This window comes from Delphinapterus leucas, chromosome 20, assembly GCF_059928025.1.
Source record: "Delphinapterus leucas isolate spDelLeu-1000000601 "Yukka" chromosome 20, BTC_Dleu_Yukka2, whole genome shotgun sequence".
NCBI lineage: Eukaryota > Metazoa > Chordata > Mammalia > Artiodactyla > Monodontidae > Delphinapterus > Delphinapterus leucas.
In genome coordinates, this window is record NC_143148.1 from 14,301,728 (window position 1) to 14,313,996 (window position 12,269).

At 45.9% G+C, this 12,269-nt stretch overlaps 1 protein-coding gene across 16 annotated transcripts in view; it reads right to left on the reverse strand.

Annotated features, from left to right (window-relative positions):
- SIPA1L3 (signal induced proliferation associated 1 like 3) overlaps window positions 1-12,269 on the reverse strand; it is a 237,412-nt gene that overhangs the window by 207,920 nt on the left and 17,223 nt on the right. The window contains exon 2 of one of the 16 annotated variants that reach the window (XM_089902921.1): window positions 3,027-3,076. The exons of the other annotated variants lie outside the window; for them this stretch is intronic. The gene's annotated coding sequence lies outside the window, so the exon portion shown is untranslated. The remainder of the gene's footprint in view (window positions 1-3,026; window positions 3,077-12,269) is intronic. 16 annotated transcript variants of the gene reach the window in all.

A 12,269-nucleotide genomic window follows, 5' to 3' on the forward strand; every position in this document is an offset into this window, starting at 1 on the left:
GGAATGGGTATGAACAGACACAAACACAGCATTTCCTGAGACTCTGTTTTCCAGATCTGTCTTTCACCAGAGAAGAAGCCTGAAGAGGGTGAGCGTCCTTCATTCCCGCTCAGCACTGGTGCCAGGGGACAGGGAACGGCTGGGTCAGACGTGGTGCTCCTCTCACAGTCCGGGGGCAGCAGATGGGCTTCCAGGGAACAGGTATGGTGCCACGCCATGTGCAGAAGAGCCCTGCACAAACCTCTGTGAAGGAGGAGAGGCAGGTCCTAACACCACCCTCGCCATCAGCTCACATTCGTGGGGTGTACGATCAGGAGCCTGGGCTGCACTGAGCCCAAACACCTGGGATCTCCTGAATTTCCACAGTCACCCCAAACCTCAGACAACACACATACACCCAGGGAATGAGCCCTGTCCACTTGTTATTCTCCCTACTTTGCAGATGAAGAACCCAAAGCTCCTTCAGAAGTTACTCACTTGGCCAAGGTCACAGAGCTAGTTGGTGGTGGAGCTGAGATCAATTCCTGATTCTTTATCCCCAAGTCCCAGCCTGAACAATAGCACACTATCTAGTCTTGGGAAGAAAAAATAAGGATAATGATGGTGATGATAACTAATACTTCCGGAGCACTTCCTGAGTGCTCACAGTGCATCAGGCTTAAACTATTGATAAATACTTTGCATAAGTGTATTTAATACTCTTAGTCACCCCTTTAGGTAGAAGTCTTTATCATCCATATTTTACAGGTAAGGAGTCTTAGGCCCTGAGAGGTGAAGTGATAGACACAAGGTCACAGAACTAGCAACTGGTTGAGCTTTGAATCCAGGCCATCTGGTCCATATTCAACAGCATGATGATGTTTCATATGTAAGAAGAGCAATGATGCCCTAGGCCAAGAGAGCAAAGGAGTGGGTGTGCTGGGCTTCCGAAAGCCCTCATTTTATGAGAAGTGTGTGTGCCATGCTTATTGCCTCACCATAGCTCGCTGGATGAGAGGGAGCCATCTGACCAAAGCTGGGCCAATCAGGCCCCCTTCCTGGGATGGAGATAGCCAGTCAGCTGGTGGCTGGGAACTGGAGACCATATAAGGAAGGAGCTATGGAACAGCCAAACGCCTGGAGAAACCCAGAGAGGGAAGGAAGCAAAGAGAAAGAACAGGCAAAGGTGGGAAGGGAAGAGAGAAAACTCTGTGGGCCCTGGGCCTATTTACTGACCATGACACCAGGCGATGATGATACCAGTCCAGGTTTCAAGAGGCATTTCAGAACTCTTTTAGGCTTCAGTGGATCTGACCTGGGTTTCTGTTATTTTCAACCAAAAGAACCTAGGCTAAGAACTTCCCAGCTGGCATCCTCTCTGACCTCATCTCCTTTATCTTCCCTTCCCTCACTGCCCTCTGGCCACAGTGGCCTCTTTGTACTTCTAAGAACATGCTCTGCAAGCTCCGGCCTCAGGGCCTTTGCACTTGCCGTGCTGTCTGGAATGCTCTTTCCCAGATGTCTCCATAGCTGGCTCCTTATCTCTGAGGTCTTGACCAAACATTCAGAGGTCTGCCTTGATCACCTCTGCTGAAATAGGAGCCTCAGACACTCTCCAACCTTTGCCCTGATCTATATTCTTCTTAGCAGAGAAGAAATAATGACTAACATTTATTTGAGTGTTTACTATGTGCCAACCACAGTTCCAAGCACTTTACATGGATCGTTTAATTCTCACAAAAACCTAAGGTAAAAGCTCCAATTATTCCATTTTACAGAAGGTGAAGCTGAGGCACAGAGACGGTAAGATGCTTGTCCAAGGCCACCCGCCTGGAAGAGGCAAGGGTGCAGTGTGAAGCTGGTAGTCTGATGTCAGGCCTCATGAGATCCAGGTGGGCAACCAGTTCCACAGAGCCAGCAGCCAACTCTGAGGCTGCCCTCTCCACGTTTGGGTTCACTGTGCTAGCTCCTTGCTGGGCTCCACACATCCTCGCTGCTGGACCCTTTTTTTTTCCCCCCTTCGTATTAATCAAGGCCCCAGAATGTTGTCCACTGCCGCTTGTACTCAAGTTATGACCCTTGATGCCAGCTTCTTCCCTGGTTTGGCCCAGCCATGGGGACAGATGAGTCCTTCGTTGTACTGACATTGCCACTTTTCTGGTCCCTGACTAACTAGGCCCCCATGGAGGGGGGACCTGCAGGATAAAACATCTTGAGGTACCCATGCCTGTCTGCAACCCCCATTGGTGTTTAACACTGTCACGAAAGTCCTAGCCAGGGCAACGAGGCAGAGAAGAGCCCAGGAGCAACTGAAATGCCTTTTACTAGTGGACAAAAGGAAGGTCTGCCAAGAAACTGCAGGAAAAGCTGCTGAAAATATATTAGAAATAAGGAAGCTCATTACTGAATAAATCCACAATATTGCAAGCCAGACTCTGCCTCATCCATGCTGTGAGACATTAAGCAAGCAAGGTCACCTCTTTGTGCTTCAGTTTCCTCCCTGAGAACGGAGATATTACCAACCTGCTTCACCGAGTTATGGCAGGCGACAGAAAGGTAAATGTTCAAACACTTAGACTGGGGCCTGGCTAATAAGATTTTCAAGTTAGTGGGAAAGGATGGATTATTCAGACCATATGATGGGGATAACTGCTTAACTATTGGTCGGGGCGGGGAGAAGAGTGGGTTTAAGATCTTTATCCCATACCTAACACCAAAAAAAAAATTACAGATATTGGATGTAAAAAATGAAGCCATAAAATAACTAGGAATATATTTATCTTAAATTAAAGGCCAAAGCTTTAAAAAAAAAAGTCTCAGTACGTTTAATAACATAAAAAAATTTAAAAGTAAACTAAGTAGGAATATAAACTTGCAGCATAAGGAATCCCCTGGTGGTCCAGTGGTTAGGATTCAGCACTTTCACTGCCGGGCCTGGGTTCAATCCCTGGTTGGGGAGCTAAGACCCTGTAAGCCGCGTGGCATGGCCAAAAAATTTTTTTAATTAAAAAAAATTAAATTTGCAACATATAACAAATGATTCATACCTTCAACAATGTAAAGATCCCCTACAAATCTGTAAGAAAAACAAAAAACCCTAGAAAAATAGGAACAAGGAATACATATGGTTAATAAACAGATCCCAGAAAACAAGTTGGCAATAAATATCACAAGTCTATATTTATTCACTTTGTTGCAGTAATTGCAACCCCAGGACTTTGTTCTAAGAAAAATCTAAGAAGCAAACAAAGGTTTTTGTGTGTGAGATGTTCAGAGTTATAACAATAAAGGTTGGAAACAAACTGTGTTCGATAACAGGGCATTGACAGGATGGAACACTGTGAAGTTATTAAAAAGAACACGGCAGGGCTTCCCTGGTGGCTTAGTGGTTAAGAATCCACCTACCAATGCAGGGGACAGGGGTTCAAGCCCTGGTCCGGGAAGATCCCACATGCCGCGGAGCAACTAAGCCCGTGCACCACAACTACTGAGCCTGAGCTCTAGGGCCCGCAAGCCACAACTACTGAGCCCGCGGGCCACAACTACTGAAGCCTGCGTGCCTAGAGCCTGTGTTCCGCAACAAGAGAAGCCACCACAATGAGAAGCCCGTGCACTGCAACCAAGAGTAGCCCCCGCTCGCCACAACTAGAGAAAACCTGTGCGTAGCAACAAAGACCCAACGCAGCCAAAAATAAATAAATAATAAATAAATAAATAATTTAAAATAAATAAATAAATAAATTTTAAAAGCCGGGGGGGGGGGGAGAATGTGGCTGACCTTGACCCAGGAGGCTCTCGAAGATAGACTATTAAAGGAAAGTGCAACCTGCAGAACAATATACCCAGAAGAAATATGTGTGTAAAACAATATATGCATATATGTGTGTAGTAAAAATAGTTAACGTGTAAGTGCATGTCACTTGCAAGGTGCCACTCTGTTACATACTCAATGCAATGAATCCTTACTAGCCAAGAACCATCACCACCATTTTACAGATGGGGAAACTGAAGCACAGAGCGATTAAGTCAAGGCCCAAGTCAGCACACGGCAAAACTGGGATTTGAACCCAAGCACTGTGGCTACAGAGCCCGGGCTCTTAGCACACACAATCCACAGTACACACAGCAAGGAAGGGTGCACTTCATGTCCCTCTGGGCAGGTGAGGGAGGCGAGGAGAAGGCCAGGTGCCGGGGCCACAATGGGAATGCGGAACTTCCACGCTTTACATGCTGCTCTACTCTGTGAACTGTTTTACAACCAGTGTGTGGCTTCTGTAAGTTTTAAATCAACAAAGATTTTTTTAAGTAGAATTTTTAAAAACCGATCAATATAAAATTTTGCCACCTGCCCTAAATGCAGGTGGGAGCAGCTGATCAGCAGCTATCAGTGCTGTTAAAGGGTAGGTGGTGAGCGGGACCAGACTCCACGCCACCTTTCCCAGGAGCCACGACACAGAGGGAGGTGGGGGTCACACCTCTCCCCTAGAGGACACTAAGCAAAGCCATGTGTCTGGCTGAGGCATCACACAGGACACACCTCGTGGGGAGTGAGCTCCCTTGACACGTGGAGCTCTGGAGGAGAAGATAAAAAGGATCTGATGGTTGGGGAGACTTTCTGCCCCATCAGTGAAGCAGGCTCGGGAGCTCAAAGTCCGGGGCCTATATACACCTTATCTGGCCCAAGTGTCAAGTTACAAACATCAAGTTACATCTGTGTCAGCAACCAGAAAGTCCCTGTTTCCTGCCCTGTAATAAATACTGTAATAAAAGGCGTGTCAGCATCCAGGTTAGCAGGAAGGTGGAAGGGCCACCGATGTGGACTTGATCCCTTCCACCCCAATTTCATAAATGTAGGACACTGACATTCAGCTCCTCCTGGGCACAGACTGTGTCAACATGATGAATTAACAGCTGTGGATGCAGTGAGAGAAAAGGGGAGCAAGGTCAGACTGTGGGTCGGGCTAGCCAGGTCCCAAGCCCAGCCCCAAGTAGCTGGGTGACAAGGATCAAGGGCTTCCCTTCCCTGGGCCTCAGTGTCCTCATCTGTGAAATGGGGAATAAGAGTCTACTGCAATGATGGTTAAACGAGACATGTGTGAGTAGGACCCTCAGCCCACGTTAAAGGGGGCCTGGGACTGTTATGACTGCCACCCAAACCTGCAGACCAAAGCCCAAAGCCCCTGGAAAAGCTTTCACCCCACTCACCGCCCACTCTGACCAATCCCCTGGCAAGTTCTGTCCAGCTGTGAGCTTCTCTCCAGCACCAATGAGACCATTCAGGTCTGGCACCACACCCCTCTGCTCACTCCACCACCCTCATCACCTCACTTCCACCCCCACCTCTGCCATCTATGCTCCTCACAGCAGCCAGAGGGAATGAGAGACATGACGCTCAGAATCAAACCCAAATTCTCCACCAGGCTGTCATCCCTGTCCATCCCCCAACCCCATCCTCCTGCGCTCCAGCCACGCTGTGTCCTCTGCTGTTCCCTGCCGCGCCAAACTCACTCCCACCTCTTCATTCGCTGCTCCTTCTGTCAGGAAGGCTCTTCCCCCAGGTCGTTCACAAGGCTGCCACCTTTGTACCATCCCAGACTCAGCTGACATACCACTACCCCGGCAAAGCTCTCCCCCAAGCACCCCAGCTATCCAGCCTCCCACAGCCCCCCTCCACCTTCCACCAGGTGTGTCCTCTCACATTCTGCTTCAGTGACTTCAGAGCACTATTCGTCCCCACCCGAAAGTACAATATCGGATCAATTTGTTTACTACTTTATCATCTGTGTCCTTCAACGTGAACATAAACTCCAAGAGTATGGACCTTCGTGGGCTCTGACCCCAGCACTTGGAACACGTGAAACTCAATAAATATTTGCCAAATGAACAAGTCACTGACTGAATGAATGAAGGAATTCTGCATCATTCCACATCAAATCTTCTCTCCCCACCCAGAGGGAATAAATGTGTTGTAATCTCCAGAAGGAAAGAAAATCCTCAGGTATATAGTGTGTAACTGATCCCAAGGCACCCAAATGATTTCAAGCGTGTTGCGCTCTTAAGAATTTATGACCCAGACAACAGTGGCTGGAGTCAGAGCTCGCCCTGACCAGGCTACTAGAAGGACTGGCCTTTCCAATGGAGCACAGCCCTTTACTGTTCTTTTGTCTAGGAATGGAGTTTCAGACCAGAATAAATTCAAACGCTCGAACACCTCTTGCCCCAAGCATAAAGGTTTAATCCCCTGGCACAGAGCAGGAACTCTCCAGAGGCTGTAGGTTTGAAAATACATGGCCAGGAAAGAGAGGGGGGAAAAAAATGAAAATGTCAACAGTCTAGAGCCGACTCTCCCTCCCTGGTTACACTGACAAGCACATAGGGCTCCACCTGGTCAAAGGTAAGGCCTGAGGCAGCCATGCCTACACAATGAGATGACTGTGACCATGGCTCATCTGTTTGTTCCCAAATCCATGAGGGACTGACACGGGCAGTAGCAGAAACCAGTAAATATCACAAATGAATGAACACAAAAACAAAGACAGAAGATTAGAATCACTGAAGGAAAAATCAGCCGATTAGAAACCACCAGCCCCATTGTTCACTACTCATTTCTAATGTAAACAAAAGTCAAAAGGGTCAGTACCCTCAGGATAACTGAATAATAGATGAGGGAGGTTTCTTTCTAGAGGAATACTCCAGCTAATAAATGAAGAGGAGGTTTGCAATTTTTGCAAACCCCAAGTGAAAGCATGGGTCTAGGCAATGGTCATTTACAGTTAACTCTACAGAACATCACAGAAGAGAAAACAGGCTTTACATACCCTAATGGATATACACACACCAGCAACACACACACGTGTGTGTGTGTGTACATCTCAAATATGAATCTGATCTGGTCTCGGAATCCACTACCCATTCATAGGAAACACAGGGACGGAAGAACTCGTTAAAATACCACCACAGGTACACAATCAGCCAAACACAGATGTACAAAATCTACAAGACAAATGACATGGCTTCTCTCAACAAATAAACTATAAAAGAAAAAACAAAAGGGAGGGAGGGGGAACCTGTAGACTAAACAACACATAATAGGCATGTGAACCAAATCCAACAGTGAAACTTGTTGGGTCTTGGTTGGAACAAATCAATTCTAAAAAGATATTTATGGGACTTCCCTGGTGGTGCAGTGGTTATGAATCTACCTGCCCATGCAGGGGACACGGGTTCTATCCCTGGCCTGGGAAGATCCCATGTGCCGTGGAGCAACTAAGCCCGTGCACCACAACTACTAAGCCTGCGCTCCAGAGCCCGTGAGCCACAACTACTGAGCCCGGACACCACAACTACTGAGCTCACGCACCACAACTACTGAAGCCGCGTGCTGTAACTACTGAAGCCCATGCACCCAGACCCGTGCTCCACAACAAGAGAAGCCACCACGATGAGAATCCCACACACAACAAACAGTAGCCCTGCTCGCCCCAACTATAAAAAGCCTGCACACAGCAACGGAGACCCAACGCAGCCAAAAATAATAAATTTTAAAAAAAGGTGGGTGCATCATCTAGAGGTACTATCCTGGTGTCTGGCAACTCCTTTAAGAGCCATTTTTAGGGAACATTTCAGAACTAGTAAAGTTGTTGTTTGCCTAATCCAGTATTTAGTCTCCCCCTTTTTTATTTTTTTTGCGGTACGCGGGCCTCTCACTGTTGTGGCCTCTCCTGTTGCGGAGCACAGGCTCCGGACACGCAGGCTCAGTGGCCACGGCTCACGGGCCCAGCCGCTCCACGGCATGTGGGATCTTCCCGGACTGGGGCACGAACCCGTGTCCCCTGCATCGGCAGGCGGACTCTCAAACACTGCGCCACCAGGGAAGCCCTAGTCTCCCCTTTTAACTTAGTAATATTGTCTGATTTTTAACTAAGAACAAGGCCATGTGAAACACATTTCCCAGATTCCCTTATAACTATATATGGTACTGTGACTAAGTTCTGGGCAAGAGTCTGTAAGCAGAATTATTGTGTGCAACTTCCATTAAGTAGGGGTGCCCATCTTCATCCCTTCTTTCTTGCTTGCTGAGATAAAATGGCTGGAGCTTGAGCAGCCACCTTGAACCATGAGGTGACAGCACAAGGACGGTAGAGCAAAAAGGGAGAAGGAACCTGAGTCCCTGATTAGAGTGCAGCCCTGGCCTCCTTATCACTGGGCTCCTTTATGTGAGAGAGAAATAAATAAATAATTCTATTATATACAGTTGAACCTAATCCTGATACACCTGGAATTACAAATCTATGTTACAGTGGGTGGAACAAGTATAGTCATATATCTATACAAATGTATAAAAATGCCCATAATTTGAGAACTGTTCCAGAGAGAATCACTGTGAGCTGGAGTACACAAAGAGGTATCATGGAGTTGGGGAGAGAGAGAACAAGCAGAGACAACCAAGGAAACAGGGACATGAGAATCATAAAATTTTCATTAGGTTAAATAGGCTGCAGCCCCAGGATGAGTAACCAGACTATATAAAGAACACTTACAAACCAATAAGAAAAAGAAAAAGAAGCAAAAAGCATGAACAGCCTATATCCAAAAGAAGAAACATAAATGAAAAGACTGCCTTACTAGTCTTCAGAAGAATACAAATTAAAACCACAATGAGATTTCATTTCATATCCATCAGACTGACAAAAATAAAAAAAGCTTTTACAAAACCAAGTATAACAGGATACAGAACAACAGGAACTCTTATACATCCTTGGAGGGAATGTTTAGAGAACAGTTTGATGATATTTGGCAAAGTTAAAGATGTTCATATCCTACACCCACCAATCTTGTGCCTAGTACATACCTCAAAGAAATTCTTGTCCGTGCACATCAGGAAATGTGTGTAACAACATTCACAGTAGCCCATGAATAGCAAAAAAATCCGGAAACTATTGAAATATGCATTGTCATGGAAATGACTTAAACAAAGATGTGGTATATTCAGCCAGTGGAATATTACATAGCAGTAAAAAATGAAATACCACTATACCAAATGGTCTGGATCAATCACAGTATTAAATGAAAAATGCAAGTCCCAGAAGACTACAATATCATTTGTAAAAGTTCAAAAATAATTATTTTAAGACAAAGAATGATAAAAAATTCAAGATGGTGGTCACCCCTGGGAGAGCAGACTGGGGATTAAATGGGAAATACCACAGTTTCATTATAAGTTATTGGTAGGTAATGTTCTAGTTCTTGGGCAGGCAGTAGGTTAAAGGCTATTCATTGTAATAGACATTTTTGTACAGACTAAAAACACCATTGTACCATGCACCAAGGGTTATGATTAATCTGATTCTGTGTGTCCAAAGGCCGTCTTTAAAAAACGGAATGCATTTACAAAGAGGTGAGAAGAACATACACCGGGTTACTGACAGATAAGAGCAATGAGGCAGGAAGCAGGAGTGAGGGCTGGAGTAGTAAATGGTTTCTATCTCATGTTTTGTTCTGCTGTCACTTACATATTCTTTCAAGAAGAATCGTTTCTCGTAATAAACAAACGAAAGCAGTAGAGCGCAGTGGTTCAGTACACACTCTTGAGCCTGACCACCAGAGACTGCATGTCGACTCTACTACTCCTTAGCCGTATGGCAGGTTATTTAATTTCTCTGTACCTCTGTTTCTGCCTCTGAAAAGGGGGTGATGATAACAGTGCCTACTTCACTGGGCCATTAGATTACATGAGTTGGTTCATAGATCCTCTTCACAAATTGAACCCTTAATGAGATTGGCTACTGTTATGATATTTAGTCAACTCCAAACATCTACATGGGAGACAAGAGCTAAGCAAGTATCTGGTCCAGACCAGCAAATGATCCTGGTCAGTTTTAGCCCCAAATGTGTCCACTTCTCCGATCCTTGTAGCCTCTGTAAGAAGCCCAGTGCCTCGCCCATTCCAGGTACCTACTAAACGGTTGATAAATGAATGCACGCTGCCTCAGTTTACCCATCATGTCTTTGGCTGTCTGAACACACCACTCCTAGATGCCTACCCAGCATGTCCTTTCTCCTGGCTGCTTCCTTAACTGACCCTCTGTCAGGGGTGGTAATAAGCACAGCTTAAAACTTGCATTTCCGAGACTTCCTTTTGGCAAGGGGTGGTCTTGTCACAAAGTTCTAGCCAAAGAGACGGAAGCAAAAGTCTGCTAAGGATTTCAGGGAAGGCTTTGGTTTCCTGACAGAGGTGCTATTTCTTTTCCTCAGAACTTTGCTTCTTTCTGCCCGTAATAGGATGTGGGGCTGGAGATGGGCGCGGCCTTCTTATCACTACTAGGCTAAGGGCAGCAATGCAGATAAACAGGAGCCTGGGGCACTGGAGATGCTAAACTGCAGCACCACCTGGTCCTGATGACCTCTGCACTTCTCCTTATGTGAGAAAACAAAGGCTGTGGTGGTCTCCAAAGAGGGGCCCCAATAGGCCCCACCTTCCAGAATTCAAGTCTTGTGTCTTCCTTCCCACACTGAATCTGGGCTGATGCTGGGTCAGTTCTGGACCTACACCATAAGAAGGTATAGGAAGCCCTGGGCTGCCATGTTCTAAATCCAGCTACTGGCTGGCGAGACCATGTGGAAGGAGAGGTTCTGAGACTAGAGAGAGGGGTCCAGCCATCTCCAAGGTGCCATGTGAGTAAAACCATCTTGAGCATATTCCAGCCCATCCATCTTCTGACTCCAGCCACATGAGAGACCCCAATCAAAACCAGCAGAAGAGGGACTTCCCCAGTGGTCCAGTGGCTAAGACTCCGCACTCCCAATGCAGGGGGTCCAGGTTCGATCACCTGGTCGGGGAACTAGATCCCGCATGCATGCCACAACTAAGAGAGTCCGCATGCCGCAAGTGAAAAGCCTGCACGCCTCAACTAAAGATCCCACATGCCGCAACTAAGACCTGGGGCAGCCAAATAAATAAATAAACGCTGAAAAAAAAAAAAAAACCCCAGCAGAAAAGCCATCGAGCCTCAGTCAATCAGAGATTCATGAGAAATAATAAACTGCTGTCATTTTAAGGCATTAAGTTTGGGGTCGCTTGTTATATAGCAGCAGAGAACTGAAACAGACCTCTAAGTGGGTATGCCACTGCACAAGTTCCAGGAAGCCAAATATATTTCTTAACTAAAGTACCACCTAAAAAAGAAACTTGCCAATAGATCACAAACTCCTCTCGTGTGTTTCGATTTCCAACAAAGATTGTTAATAGGAAAAAACTTGAAGTTTTCTCTCTCTTATTTGGCAATAAGTACTCATTAAGCACAACTAACCTATATTAAGCATGAGGAATCTATTAATCACTTTTGTAATTAAAAAGCATTTAAAGTTGATGGTTCAGGGACTTCCCTGGTGGCGCAGTGGATAAGACTCCGCACTCCCAACGCAGGGGGTCCGGGTTCGATCCTTGGTCAGGGAACTAGATCCCACATGCATGCCGCGACTAAGAGTTCACGTGCCACAACTAAGGAGCCCGCATGCCGCAACTAAGGAGCCCACGTGCTGCAAATAAGGAGCTGGCAAGCCACAACTAAGGAGCCCTGGAGCTGCAACTAAGTAGCCCACGTGCTACAACTAAGGAGCTGGCGAGCCGCAACTAAGGAGCCCGCCTGTCACAAATAAGACCCCATGCAACCAAATAAATAAAATAAAAAAATAAAGTATGTGGTTCAACATTGTGCTGGACCTGGTGAGAACCCTCAGAAAATACATCTCCTATCTGGGCAAGAGGCCTCATTATACTAATGCTACTTCCTATTCATTCTCAAAGGCTTAGAGCTTAACAAAGTGGCTAAGCAGGCTGGATGTCTGCAATCTAATTTTTAAAAGCTATCAATAAAAATAATAATTTGGAGGGAAAAAAACAACTAGAAACAAAGGGAATGCCCATTAGTAACAGCCAGGTCAAATATATTATGGTACACCCACACCTCCATGTGTTACACAGCCCTTAAAAAGAGCAAATTCGAGCATTACCCTGAGAACCTGGAGGCATTTCCACACAGTACTGCCATGTAAGAAAAGCAAAATGTGGGAAATTGACAGCAATATTATCCCTTATAGGATAATATTTCCCCCATAGGATTATATAACCATGGAAAATTATGTGGAAAGACACATACAGTACTTGATTGTTCCCATGGGTGAAGGATTGTGGGAGGATGCTTGACATGGGGGTGGGGTAGAGAGGAGCCCACAAAAAAGGGACTGGAAAAAATTTTAAAGGGCTTGAAACCAATTCATAAAAATAATTA